The sequence below is a fragment of the Bactrocera oleae genome, chromosome Y (genome assembly GCF_042242935.1).
Source record: "Bactrocera oleae isolate idBacOlea1 chromosome Y, idBacOlea1, whole genome shotgun sequence".
In the NCBI taxonomy this organism is placed as follows: Eukaryota; Metazoa; Arthropoda; class Insecta; order Diptera; family Tephritidae; genus Bactrocera; species Bactrocera oleae.
In genome coordinates this window covers 5806497-5818591 of record NC_091542.1, presented here as the reverse complement: position 1 = coordinate 5818591, position 12095 = coordinate 5806497, and the positions used below count along the sequence as shown (strand labels likewise).

General features: G+C 40.9%; 1 long non-coding RNA gene and 1 other non-coding gene across 2 annotated transcripts in view; both read left to right on the top strand.

Moving 5' to 3' along the window:
- The first annotated feature begins 3455 nt into the window (after positions 1-3455).
- LOC138858302 (5.8S ribosomal RNA) lies at positions 3456-3634 on the top strand. The gene has a single exon (XR_011397449.1). It is a non-coding gene; the product is annotated as a 5.8S ribosomal RNA (ribosomal RNA).
- A 2188-nt stretch (positions 3635-5822) lies between these two features.
- Positions 5823-12095, top strand: part of LOC138858255 (uncharacterized) — a 95016-nt gene continuing 88743 nt past the window's right edge. The window contains exon 1 of the long non-coding RNA XR_011397441.1: positions 5823-6783. This is a non-coding gene — a long non-coding RNA (uncharacterized lncRNA). The remainder of the gene's footprint in view (positions 6784-12095) is intronic.

Genomic DNA, 12095 nt, shown 5'->3' with positions numbered 1-12095 from the left:
TAGATTTTGTTTTATACAAAACTCTATATATTCTATGTGGCTAACATATTGTAGAAATAAAAATTTTTTATTCCTGGTTTTTATACAGTTAGTTTAAATAGAAATAGATTTTGTTTTATACAAAACTCTATATTCTGTACTAACATATTGTATATTATGAGCATTTTTATTTCTGGTTTCCTACAGTTAGTTTAAATAGAAATAGATTTTGTTTTATACAAAAAAATAAAAATCTATTATTCTATATTAACATATTGTAGAAATAAATATTAAACAATATTTTAGTTTTATTTGTGAACTATTCTAATATTTACTCGTAAAATATATGTGTAAAAGGATGGTTTTTAAATAAAATAAAATATTAATGTGTTGCACCCGAAAATACTTTATATCATATATTTATTATTGAAATAAATATAATGGAATTTGAAATTATTAATTTCAAATCAAGAAAAAAATGTATATACTCTTAAAAAAAAGGTATGTATTACTATATGCATTGAAATAAAGTAAAATGTATAGAAATGATATTATTTGAAAATTTTGCCAATATAAGAAGAAATATCGTTCTTACATAATTAAATAATAATATGTATAGAGAACGAAAATTCTTTTCACGATACCGAAACAAAACAAAAATTAAAAAAATCCATTACAAAATCACACAATAGAAATGAAATATAATGAAAAAAAAAAATCAATTCAAAAGGAATATAATAAAGAAAGAAACATAGAAAATTTGTTGTGTATATTGTAATGTTTTTATGTTTTGTGTATTGTGTATAATTTTCAAATAAGAAAATATCATTTTAAATTTTTATATAATATAAAAAATATTATATAAAAAAGAAATATATATTATTCTGGTTGATCCTGCCAGTAGTTATATGCTTGTCTCAAAGATTAAGCCATGCATGTCTAAGTACAAACAAATTAAAAGTGAAACCGCAAAAGGCTCATTATATCAGTTATGGTTCCATAGATCGTTAACAGTTACTTGGATAACTGTGGTAATTCTAGAGCTAATACATGCAAAATAAACACGGACCTTTTGGAACGTGTGCTTTTATTAGGCTAAAACCAAGCGTTCATTCGATCGTTATATTGGTTGAACTGTAGATAACTTGCAGATCGTATGGTCTCGTACCGACGACAGATCTTTCAAATGTCTGCCCTATCAACTTTTGATGGTAGTATCTAGGACTACCATGGTTGCAACGGGTAACGGGGAATCAGGGTTCGATTCCGGAGAGGGAGCCTGAGAAACGGCTACCACACGCGTAAATTACCCTCTCCCAGTTCGGGGAGGTAGTGACGAAAAATAACAATACAGGACTCATATCCGAGGCCCTGTAATTGGAATGAGTACACTTTAAATCCTTTAACAAGGACCTATTGGAGGGCAAGTCTGGTGCCAGCAGCCGCGGTAATTCCAGCTCCAATAGCGTATATTAAAGTTGTTGCGGTTAAAACGTTCGTAGTTGATTTTGTGCTTCATACGGGTAGTACAACTATAATTGTGGTATGTACATTACCTTATGTATGTAAGCGTATTACCGGTGGAGTTCTTATATATAATTAATACAATGTATTTTTTATATATTCCTCCTATTTAAACCTGCTTCAGTGCTCTTCATCGAGTGTTGTTGTGGGCCGGTACAATTACTTTGAACAAATTAGAGTGCTTAAAGCAGGCTCCAAATGCCTGAATATTTTGTGAATGGAATAATGAAATAAGACCTCTGTTCTACTTTCATTGGTTTTTAGATCAAGAGGTAATGATTAATAGAAGCAGTTTGGGGGCATTAGTATTACGACGCGAGAGGTGAAATTCTTGGACCGTCGTAAGACTAACTTAAGCGGAAGCATTTGCCAAAGATGTTTTCATTAATCAAGAACGAAAGTTAGAGGTTCGAAGGCGATCAGATACCGCCCTAGTTCTAACCATAAACGATGCCAACTAGTAATTGGGTGTAGCTACTACTATGGCTCTCTCAGTCGCTTCCCGGGAAACCAAAGCTTTTGGGCTCCGGGGGAAGTATGGTTGCAAAGCTGAAACTTAAAGGAATTGACGGAAGGGCACCACCAGGAGTGGAGCCTGCGGCTTAATTTGACTCAACACGGGAAAACTTACCAGGTCCGAACATAAGCGTGTAAGACAGATTGATAGCTCTTTCTCGAATCTATGGGTGGTGGTGCATGGCCGATCTTAGTTCGTGGAGTGATTTGTCTGGTTAATTCCGATAACGAACGAGACTCAAATATATTAAATAGATGCTTTCAGGATTATGGTGTTGAAGCTTATATAGCCTTCATTCATGCGTTCATCTTGAATGTACAAGTGTTTGAATGTGTTTATATAAGTGGAGTCGTACCTGTTGGTTTGTCCCATTATTAGGACACTAGCTTCTTAAATGGACAAATTGCGTCTAGCAGTAACGAGATTGAGCAATAACAGGTCTGTGATGCCCTTAGATGTCCTGGGCTGCACGCGCGCTACAATGAAAGTATCAACGTGTATTTCCTAGACCGAGAGGTCCGGGTAAACCGCTGAACCACTTTCATGCTTGGGATTGTGAACTGAAACTGTTCACATGAACTTGGAATTCTCAGTAAGTGTGAGTCATTAACTCGCATTGATTACGTCCCTGCCCTTTGTACACACCGCCCGTCGCTACTACCGATTGAATTATTTAGTGAGGTCTCCGGACGTGATCACTGTGACGCCTTGTGTTTCACGGTTGTTTCGCAAAAGTTGACCGAACTTGATTATTTAGAGGAAGTAAAAGTCGTAACAAGGTTTCCGTAGGTGAACCTGCGGAAGGATCATTATTGTGTTCCTATCCGAAAAGAAAAAAAAATAATTATATAAAAACAAAATAAAAAAAAGAATAAAAAAGAAAAAAAAGTTTTCTTTTTGTTCTTTTCATTCAAAATGTTTTGAATTATACAATGTTTTGAATGTTTTTCTATTTTTTTTTTTTTTTTAACCCCTTGTAATGCATTATGACAATATATATTATATTGTGAACTTCGCATACATTGTATTTGAACGCAATAAAAAAACCTTTAAACATATAGCTGTACTTATTATTTATATAGAAAATAATATTTAATTGTGATATTTATATAAAATATTATAAATGATAAGTTAATTTGTTCACATTAACGTGTGTAATACCTTTTTTTTATGGTATTTTCTATTTGTGATTAAAAACATGTTGAAAAATTTAAAAAAAGAAAACGCACAAATAGAGAAGAAAATAATATATAAAAGGTATTACTGTTTTTGTTGACCTAAGACATGCGCAGCTGCAAATGTTTGGGTTTAAAATTACAATTTATTGAAAGATGTTTTAAACTTTTGTATTAAAAATTTATTATTGATTAATTATTAATACTTTCAATAAATTAAAATTCTTTGACTTTGAATTAAAAAAATACAAAAAAATTATCACTCTAAGCGGTGGATCAATCGGCTCATGGGTCGATGAAGAACGCAGCAAACTGTGCGTCATCGTGTGAACTGCAGGACACATGAACATCGACATTTTGAACGCATATTGCGGTCCATGCTGTTATGTACTTTAATTAATTTTAAAGTGCTGCTTGAACTACATATGGTTGAGGGTTGTAAGACTATGCTAAATTAGTTGCTTATTCTTTTAGTCAATTAATAGAATTTAAGCATATGGCATATTATTGGATTGTATCTTTCAATCCATAATATTAATAGCATAAAAAGAAATATAGAAAACATATTCTTGAATACCTCATATTTGAACGAAAATTTATGATAAATGAGAATCTTAATTCTGAATTTAAATTATATTAAATAATACATAAGAGGAATGTCTAGCATAAAATAAATTCTTATTCTAGAATTAATTTACTCTATTGTATTGAGAAAAATTTATAATAAAAAAATATATATGATATGTGGAGGAATAATGTTGTTAATTTTATTAATTATTATATTATGAATTTTAAAAAGGGATGAAAAGATTGAATAATATTGAGTCATCAAAAAATATATTTTATACAACCTCAACTCATATGGGACTACCCCCTGAATTTAAGCATATTAATGAGGGGAGGAAAAGAAACTAACAAGGATTTTCAAGGTAGCGGCGAGCGAAAAGAAAATAGTTCAGCACTAAGTCACTTTGTCTATATGGCAAATGTGAGATGCAGTGTATGGAATATCTTAATATCTAGTATGAGAAATTAACGATTTATGTCCTTCTTAAATGAGGCCATTTACCCATAGAGGGTGCCAGGCCCGTATAACGTTAATGATTACTAGAAAGATATTTCCAAAGAGTCGTGTTGCTTGATAGTGCAGCACTAAGTGGGTGGTAAACTCCATCTAAAACTAAATATAACCATGAGACCGATAGTAAACAAGTACCGTGAGGGAAAGTTGAAAAGAACTCTGAATAGAGAGTTAAATAGTACGTGAAACTGCTTAGAGGTTAAGCCCGATGAACCTGAATATCCATTATGAAAAATTCATCATTATAACTGTAGTATTTAATTTTAAATATTATAGTAATAGTGTGCATTTTTTTTTTTTTTTTTTTTTTTTTTTTTCATATAAGGACATTGTAATCTATTAACATAATAAAATATTTATCAAAAGATCGTTGGTTTTTAAGTTTATTCAAATTAATTTGCTTTTAGTTTATTAACATAGAATAATTACTGATGATTTGATAAAGTGTTGATAGATTTTATTATATATGATGCTAAAATTCTTTTGAATTTTACAATAATATTATTATCATTGATTTTAATATTAATTGTATGCATTTATATGATTAACAATGCGAAAGATTCAGGATACCTTCGGGACCCGTCTTGAAACACGGACCAAGGAGTCTAACATATGTGCAAGTCATTGGGTTATATTAAATCTAATGGCGAAATTAACTTAACTGTATTAATAATGGGATTAATTTTTAATGCATTACATTATTAATTCAATCTCGGGGCGTTCCATATAGTTATGTATAATGATAATTTATTATTATTTATACCTCTAACTAGAGCGTAGCTTGAGCATATATGCTGTAACCCGAAAGATGGTGAACTATACTTGATCAGGTTGAAGTCAGGGGAAACCCTGATGGAAGACCGAAACAGTTCTGACGTGCAAATCGATTGTCAGAATTGAGTATAGGGGCGAAAGACCAATCGAACCATCTAGTAACTGGTTCCCTCCGAAGTTTCCCTCAGGAAATGTGCATTTAAAAATTATGTAAAATAATCTTATCTGGTAAAGCGAATGATTAGAGGCCTTAGGGTCGAAACGACCTTAACCTATTCTCAAACTTTAAATGGGTAAGAACCTCACCTTTCTTGATATGAAGGTTGAGGTTATGATATAATGTGAACAGTGGGCCACTTTTGGTAAGCAGAACTGGCGCTGTGGGATGAACCAAACGTAATGTTACGGATCCTAAATTAACAACTCATGCAGATACCATGAAAGGCGTTGGTTGCTTAAAACAGCAGGACGGTGGACATGGAAGTCGTAATCCGCTAAGGAGTGTGTAACAACTCACTTGCCGAAGCAACTAGCCCTTAAAATGGATGGCACTTAAGTTGTATACCTATACATTACCGCTAAAGTACATGATTTATAATACAATTTCGGTTGGATTATAAATTTTGAAACTTTAGTGAGTAGGAGGGTACAATGGTGTGCTTAGAAGTGTTTGGCGTAAGCCTGCATGGAGCCGCTATTGGTACAGATCATGTGGTAGTACAAATAATCGAATGAGACCTTGGAGGACTAAAGTGGAAGTAAAGTAAGTGGTTAATCACGAGTTAGTCGGTCCTAAGTTCAAGGCGAAAGCCGAAAAAATTTTCAAGTTTTAATGAAATGAAATGAATGAATTTTTATTCCATAGTAATTAAGCACTTGAATAATTTTGAACGAAAGGGAATACGGTTCCAATTCCGTCACCTGTTGAGTATTCGCTTGTTATTAAAAATGGGCCTTGTGCTCATCCTGGCAACAGGAACGACCATAAACAAGCCGTCGAGAGGTATCGGAAGAGTTTTCTTTTCTGTTTTATAGTCGTACTACCATGGAAGTCTTTCGAAGAGAGATATGGTAGATGGACTAGAAGAGCATGACATTTACTGTTGTGTCGATATTTTCTCCTCGGACCTTGAAAATTTATGGTGGGGTTACGCAAACTTCTCAACAGGCCGTACCAATATCCGCAGCTGGTCTCCAAGGTGAAGAGTCTCTAGTCGATAGAATAATGTAGGTAAGGGAAGTCGGCAATTAGATCCGTAACTTCGGGATAAGGATTGGCTCTGAAGATTGAGATAGTCGGGCTTGATTGGGAAGCAATACCATGGTTTATGTACTCGTTCTGGGTAAATAGAGAATTTCGATTCTTGTTCCCCGGATAGTAGTTACGTAGCCAATTGTGGAACTTTCTTGCTAAAATTTCTAACGGATTTATCATTCGATAGATACTTTTTAAATTATATCGATTATCAATTAACAGTCAATTCAGAACTGGCACGGACTTGGGGAATCCGACTGTCTAATTAAAACAAAGCATTGTGATGGCCCTAACGGGTGTTGACACAATGTGATTTCTGCCCAGTGCTCTGAATGTCAAAGTGAAGAAATTCAAGTAAGCGCGGGTAAACGGCGGGAGTAACTATGACTCTCTTAAGGTAGCCAAATGCCTCGTCATCTAATTAGTGACGCGCATGAATGGATTAACGAGATTCCCTCTGTCCCTATCTACTGACTCTGTTGTAGACACTCGTAGTGAACGGTCGTGTTAGCGCATTGATAAAACAATTTAGTGACAGTTGAAAACAGTGAATTTTTTCTGTTAACAGAAAACATACAATTGCCTGGCGCGAATTAAATCGAAGGCCAGAGACACATAAAGCATTACCGCGGGTAATTGCTTTAAAAATTGTAGTGCAAGTGTACAGTGACAAAACTAACAATAGAAAGTGTTATTGCCTGGTGCGAAGGCCAGTGACAATTTAGGCACGTTTAAGTTTGCTTAAAAAAACAATAGGCAGTGTTTTTGCCTGGTGTGTGCTACAAACAATAGGCAGTGTTTTTGCCTGGTGTGTGCTACAAACAATAGGCAGTGTTATTGCCTGGCGTGAAGTTTTGTGTGTGTAAAACAAAAGACAGTGACCGCATTGTCCACAAACAGTTCGGGCACCGGTTTTGTGTGGACCGCAAGAAACCTGAAGGCCACTGACAATATTGTTGTAGTGCAGGTACGCGTTCGTGAGTGCCGATTTCGAACTTTGTCGGATCGCGAGTTACGTACTTGTGTAGTAGGTACGCGATCGCGAGGGTAGGAGAAAAATGTCTCCACCACGAAGGCGAGGAGCAAAGGCACCCGCCGAGAGCGAGGAGTCGGAAACCGATATGATTACGGCAGCGTCATCGGCGGGCGAAAAGGAAGTCGAGAAGCCCCCACCGCGCAGAAAGGCTCGCCTGGGCACTCCACCGTTGGGGAGGTCGTGCGAGAGCGCCAGCGAGACGGGAGCGTCGAAACCCATAGCCGGAGCAGCGAAGGAGGCAGGAGGAGGCAAAAAGCGTGAAGGAGAAAAGAAGGAGAAAGGTAAAAAAGGGGAGCGTATTGCGAATAAGGGGGGTGTTGTTGGGGGTGGCGCTATCACCCATGTTGCAGCTATGAAAGCTGTAACAGCCGAGGTTAGCGCTTTGGTTTTCGGGGGGGAAAATATTGAGGTTTCCGAGATGAGGGGTCTTATGGAGCTTGCCTCGAAGTACGAGGCACTCCTGATGACCATAATTGCGGAGAACGCTCATCTTCGCGGGCAGGTGGATGCCCTTACGGGAGGTTGTGGGGGATCGCGTCCGAGCAAACCAATGGTGGCTCCCGCGACTTCGGCGCCTGCCCCTCCGGCACCAGTGCTGAAGGCAACAGCGCCGATGTCGCCGAAGCCGGTGGAGACCTGGTCAGTTGTCGTCAGGAGTAAGGGGCCTGCAACTTCCTCTAAGGAAGTAATCAAAAAGGTGGTCAAGGAGGTGGGTCCTTCACTCGGCGTAAGGATCCATGATGTAAGGCCGATAAAGGGTGGTGGGGCGGTCATCCGCACTCCCTCCGTTTTAGAGAGGGAGAAAGTGGCGACTAACGCAAAATTCGGGGAGGTAGGGTTGGACGTCAGTGTCAACCGGAAGTTGGGGCCAAGGGTTGTGGTGCAAGGAGTACACACCGAGATCTCCCATGAGGAATTCATGGAAGAACTCTTCAGTACGAATTTAAGTCCTGAGGCAAAGAAATCCGACGTTAGGTTGGTCAGTCGCCCCTGGAAGGTGGCGCCAGATGGTAAAACTAACGTCGTTCTGGAGGGTTCGGAGGAAGTAATGTCCGCCCTTTTAGAAGCGGGAAGGTGCTACATTAAGTGGTTTTCCTTCCGAGTGCGACCAGACAGCCCTGTTGCCGGCTGTTTTCGGTGCATGGGCTTTGACCATCGAGTGGCGCAATGTAAGGCCAAGTCCGATGTCTGCCGTAGGTGTGGTCAGGAAGGCCACAGAGCTGCTAGTTGCGTCAATGCACCACATTGTCGCAACTGTGCATTTAAGGGTAGACCAGCTGGGCATCTTATGATGTCAGCTGCTTGTCCAGTCTACTGTGGCATAGTAGAGCGTGCCCTTTCCAGACACTAATGGGGACGATTTTACAGCTAAATTGTCAGGGTTGTTATGCCGTAATGTGCGAGTTAGGGGGTTGTATGCTAGAGGGTGGGTGCGGCATCGCATTACTCCAGGAGCCCTACGCCACTAATGGTGTGGTTCGGGGTCTCCCTGGAGGATTTAGGGTCTTCACAGACCTTAGGAGAAATGCCGCAATAGTTGTGAATAATCCGAGCTACGACTGCGTAGTTCTGGATTCGTCACAGCTGGGTGTTTGTGTATCCATAGAGGGGGAGTTCGGTAGATTGGTAGTCGCTAGTGTTTATTGCAAATACAGCGAACCTCTAGAGCCTTACCTGCTGTACATGGATAAGCTACTGCTACTTGCCAGTAGTAGCTCGCTAATCCTAGGAATGGATGCGAATGCCTCGTCCTCTATGTGGTTTAGTAAGGTATCCCGACATTCGTCAGGATATCAAAGCCACACTAGAGGCGAGGTATTAAGCGAATGGGTGGAGGCAAATAGTCTTCACATATTAAACGAGCCAAGCGAGTGGTATACGTTTGATGGGCCTGGGGGTGTGAGCGACATCGATGTGTCCTTCATGAATGAGGCAGCAAATAGGACCTTTAATGTTAGGTGGGAGATTAGGGGAGGGTGGGGATTGAGTGACCATAACTTGATTCAAATTATGGTTACTCCTAAATCTCCTCCCTCGGCGTATGAGAGTCCATTGCGGCGATGGCGTACCTCTGGTATCGACTGGAACCAATATGGACGATCTGTCAGGGAAGCGGTATTAGAAATACCGCTTAGTGAGTTTGAAGACTTTGGGGTGGACGAGCAAATTTCTCGGCTATACGATGTAGTGTGGGAAGTGAACAACAGTGTTCTCGGAAAGTTCGAAAGCTTCAGAGTGAGAAAACTTAAGTGGTGGACGAAAGAGCTAACGATAAAGAGGAGAGCTGTCCGGCGATTGAGACGAAAGTTTCAACGCGCTAGACAGTCAAACTCTGATGGGCTATCCCAGATTAGGTATGAATTTAGTTGTGTGATGAGGGATTACAAACAAATGCTAGTCAAAACCAAGGAAGAGGAATGGAGGAATTTTATAGGGGAAAATAGGAACGACCCATGGGGTCAGGTCTACAAGATCTGTAGGGGTCGTAAGAGGGAGGATATCACCTCTCTCCGCGTTGGTGATACTGTATTATCAACGTGGAGAGAGTGTGCTGGGGTTCTGCTAGGAGCGTTCTTTCCTAGGGCGGAGGCTCGGGTATCTCAAACGTATGAGGTACCTGTTCCTCCACTAGATGAAGGGGAGCTGGGATACGCCTTTGGCCTGGTCAGGTGTAAAAGATCCCCAGGTTTTGATGGTTTGAACGGAGAGATGTGTAAAAGCATGTGGAAGTTCATTCCGGAATACCTGGAGGCCATTTACAATAAGTGCGTGTGGGAGGGATATTTTCCACGGGAGTGGAAAAGAGCTAGGGTCGTTCCTCTCCTGAAGTCCCCTGATAAGATCAGGAGTGATCCTCGTTCTTATCGGGGCATCAGTCTCCTTCCAGTGCTGGGAAAAGTACTGGAGAGAGTTATGGTGGAACGACTTCAGGATCTAACGCGGGATATGTGGTCGGATAGGCAGTATGGTTTCAGGAAAGGACGCAGTGTAGAGGATGCTTGGATGTATGTCCAGAGTGCCGTTAGGGAGAACGTCAACGAATATGTCCTTGGCATATTTGTTGACTTTAAGGGAGCTTTTGACTACTTAATCTGGGATAGGGTGATTGAACGATTGGAGGAGCTCGGCTGCCCGGAAGTTACTCTCTGGCGCAGCTACTTTTCGGACAGAAAAGCCTCAATCGTAGGAATGAATGGGAGTGTCGAGATTGGGGTGGCTCGGGGCTGCCCGCAGGGATCCATCTGTGGTCCATATATTTGGAACCTTATGATGGACTCTCTGCTTGGACAACTTGAACCAGTATGCAAGTGTTGTGCGTACGCGGACGACCTTCTTCTTTTAGTTGAAGGTCATTCAAGGTCCGAAATAGAGCGAGCGGGAGGACGATTCTTAGAAATTGTTCACAGCTGGGGTGTAGGTGTTGGTGTGGACATATCAATGGACAAAACGGTTACAATGCTGCTTAAGGGCAGATTGTCGCCGGCTCGTCCACCGATTGTCCGTGTAAATGGGGTCTGCATCAAATACATGACGCAAGTCAAATACTTGGGGTTGACCATGAGGGAAAGGATGTGTTTCACACCACACTTGGTTAGCGTGAAAGAAAGACTGCTGGCGACTGTCGGCAAGGTCAGGCGCGTTTTACGGAGTGATTGGGGCCTCGGACGTCGTGCGGTTCGCACCATATATCGTGGCTTATTTGTGGCCTGTGCCACTTATGGAGCTGCAGTATGGTGGGAATTAGCCACGACGGTCTTCGGTCGCCAAAAACTACTCTCCGTGCAGCGCTGTATGCTGCTAGCCTGTTTGCCAGTGTGTCGCACCGTTTCAACGGATGCGATGCAAGTTTTGTTAGGTGCACCCCCACTTGACCTGATTGTCATACAGCGTGCTGTTGCATTCAGGTTAAGAAGAGGCTTGAGTGTGTCCTTGCTGCAGAATAACCTGATTTCCGACCTTGACGTAGAGAGGGAAGGATATCTAGGAAGCAAGAGACTTCTAGAGGACAGGGTTAAGATAAGGTGGCAAGACCGTTGGGACAATAGCCCTAACGGTAGGGTGACCTATGGGTACATCCGAGACGTTAGGTTTGTAGAAGAAAACCCAGACTTCCGATTCTGTCTGAGCCTGGGTTTTCTGCTTACTGGACATGGTCCTCTGAACGCATTTCTGCATCAGAGGCACCTTTCTGACACGCCAGAGTGTATGTGTGGGGCGCGTGTTGAAGATTGGGCGCATGTTATTGCGCTCTGCCCGATGTACTCGGACATTAGGAACCTTGAAGGAATGGGGATTAGTTGGACTAATGGACGATTAGACGTCAGCGGTGTGATCTCCGCTAGTCCAAATACCGAACAGTTAGGGTCGTTTGATAGGTTTGCGCGTGAATTGTTCAGGCGGCGGAGACAATTAGCTGAAAATAGGGGTTAGATTAAGGGTGAAAGATAAGGGGTAGGGATTTAATCCCTGGTCACCAGTACAGAGCAGTATGGAAGCTCAACTGGTAGTAGCTTCGGCTACGAGGGCTGACCGGAGACTTAATTCTGGTACCACGGGGAGCAGGGGCCCTTGGAGTTCGCTCCAACCTGCTCATGCGGACTGGCCCTTCGGGGAGTATCGTGGTGGTTGTGGTTGATGCCCAAATGCGGGAAGAGTGTTTTGTTCACTCAATGTGGAGTTGCACTGCAACCGGGTGCCGGACCCAAAGTACGGCAGAGGTGTTAGATAGGCCTCGAACCTCACCAAGGTGTGTA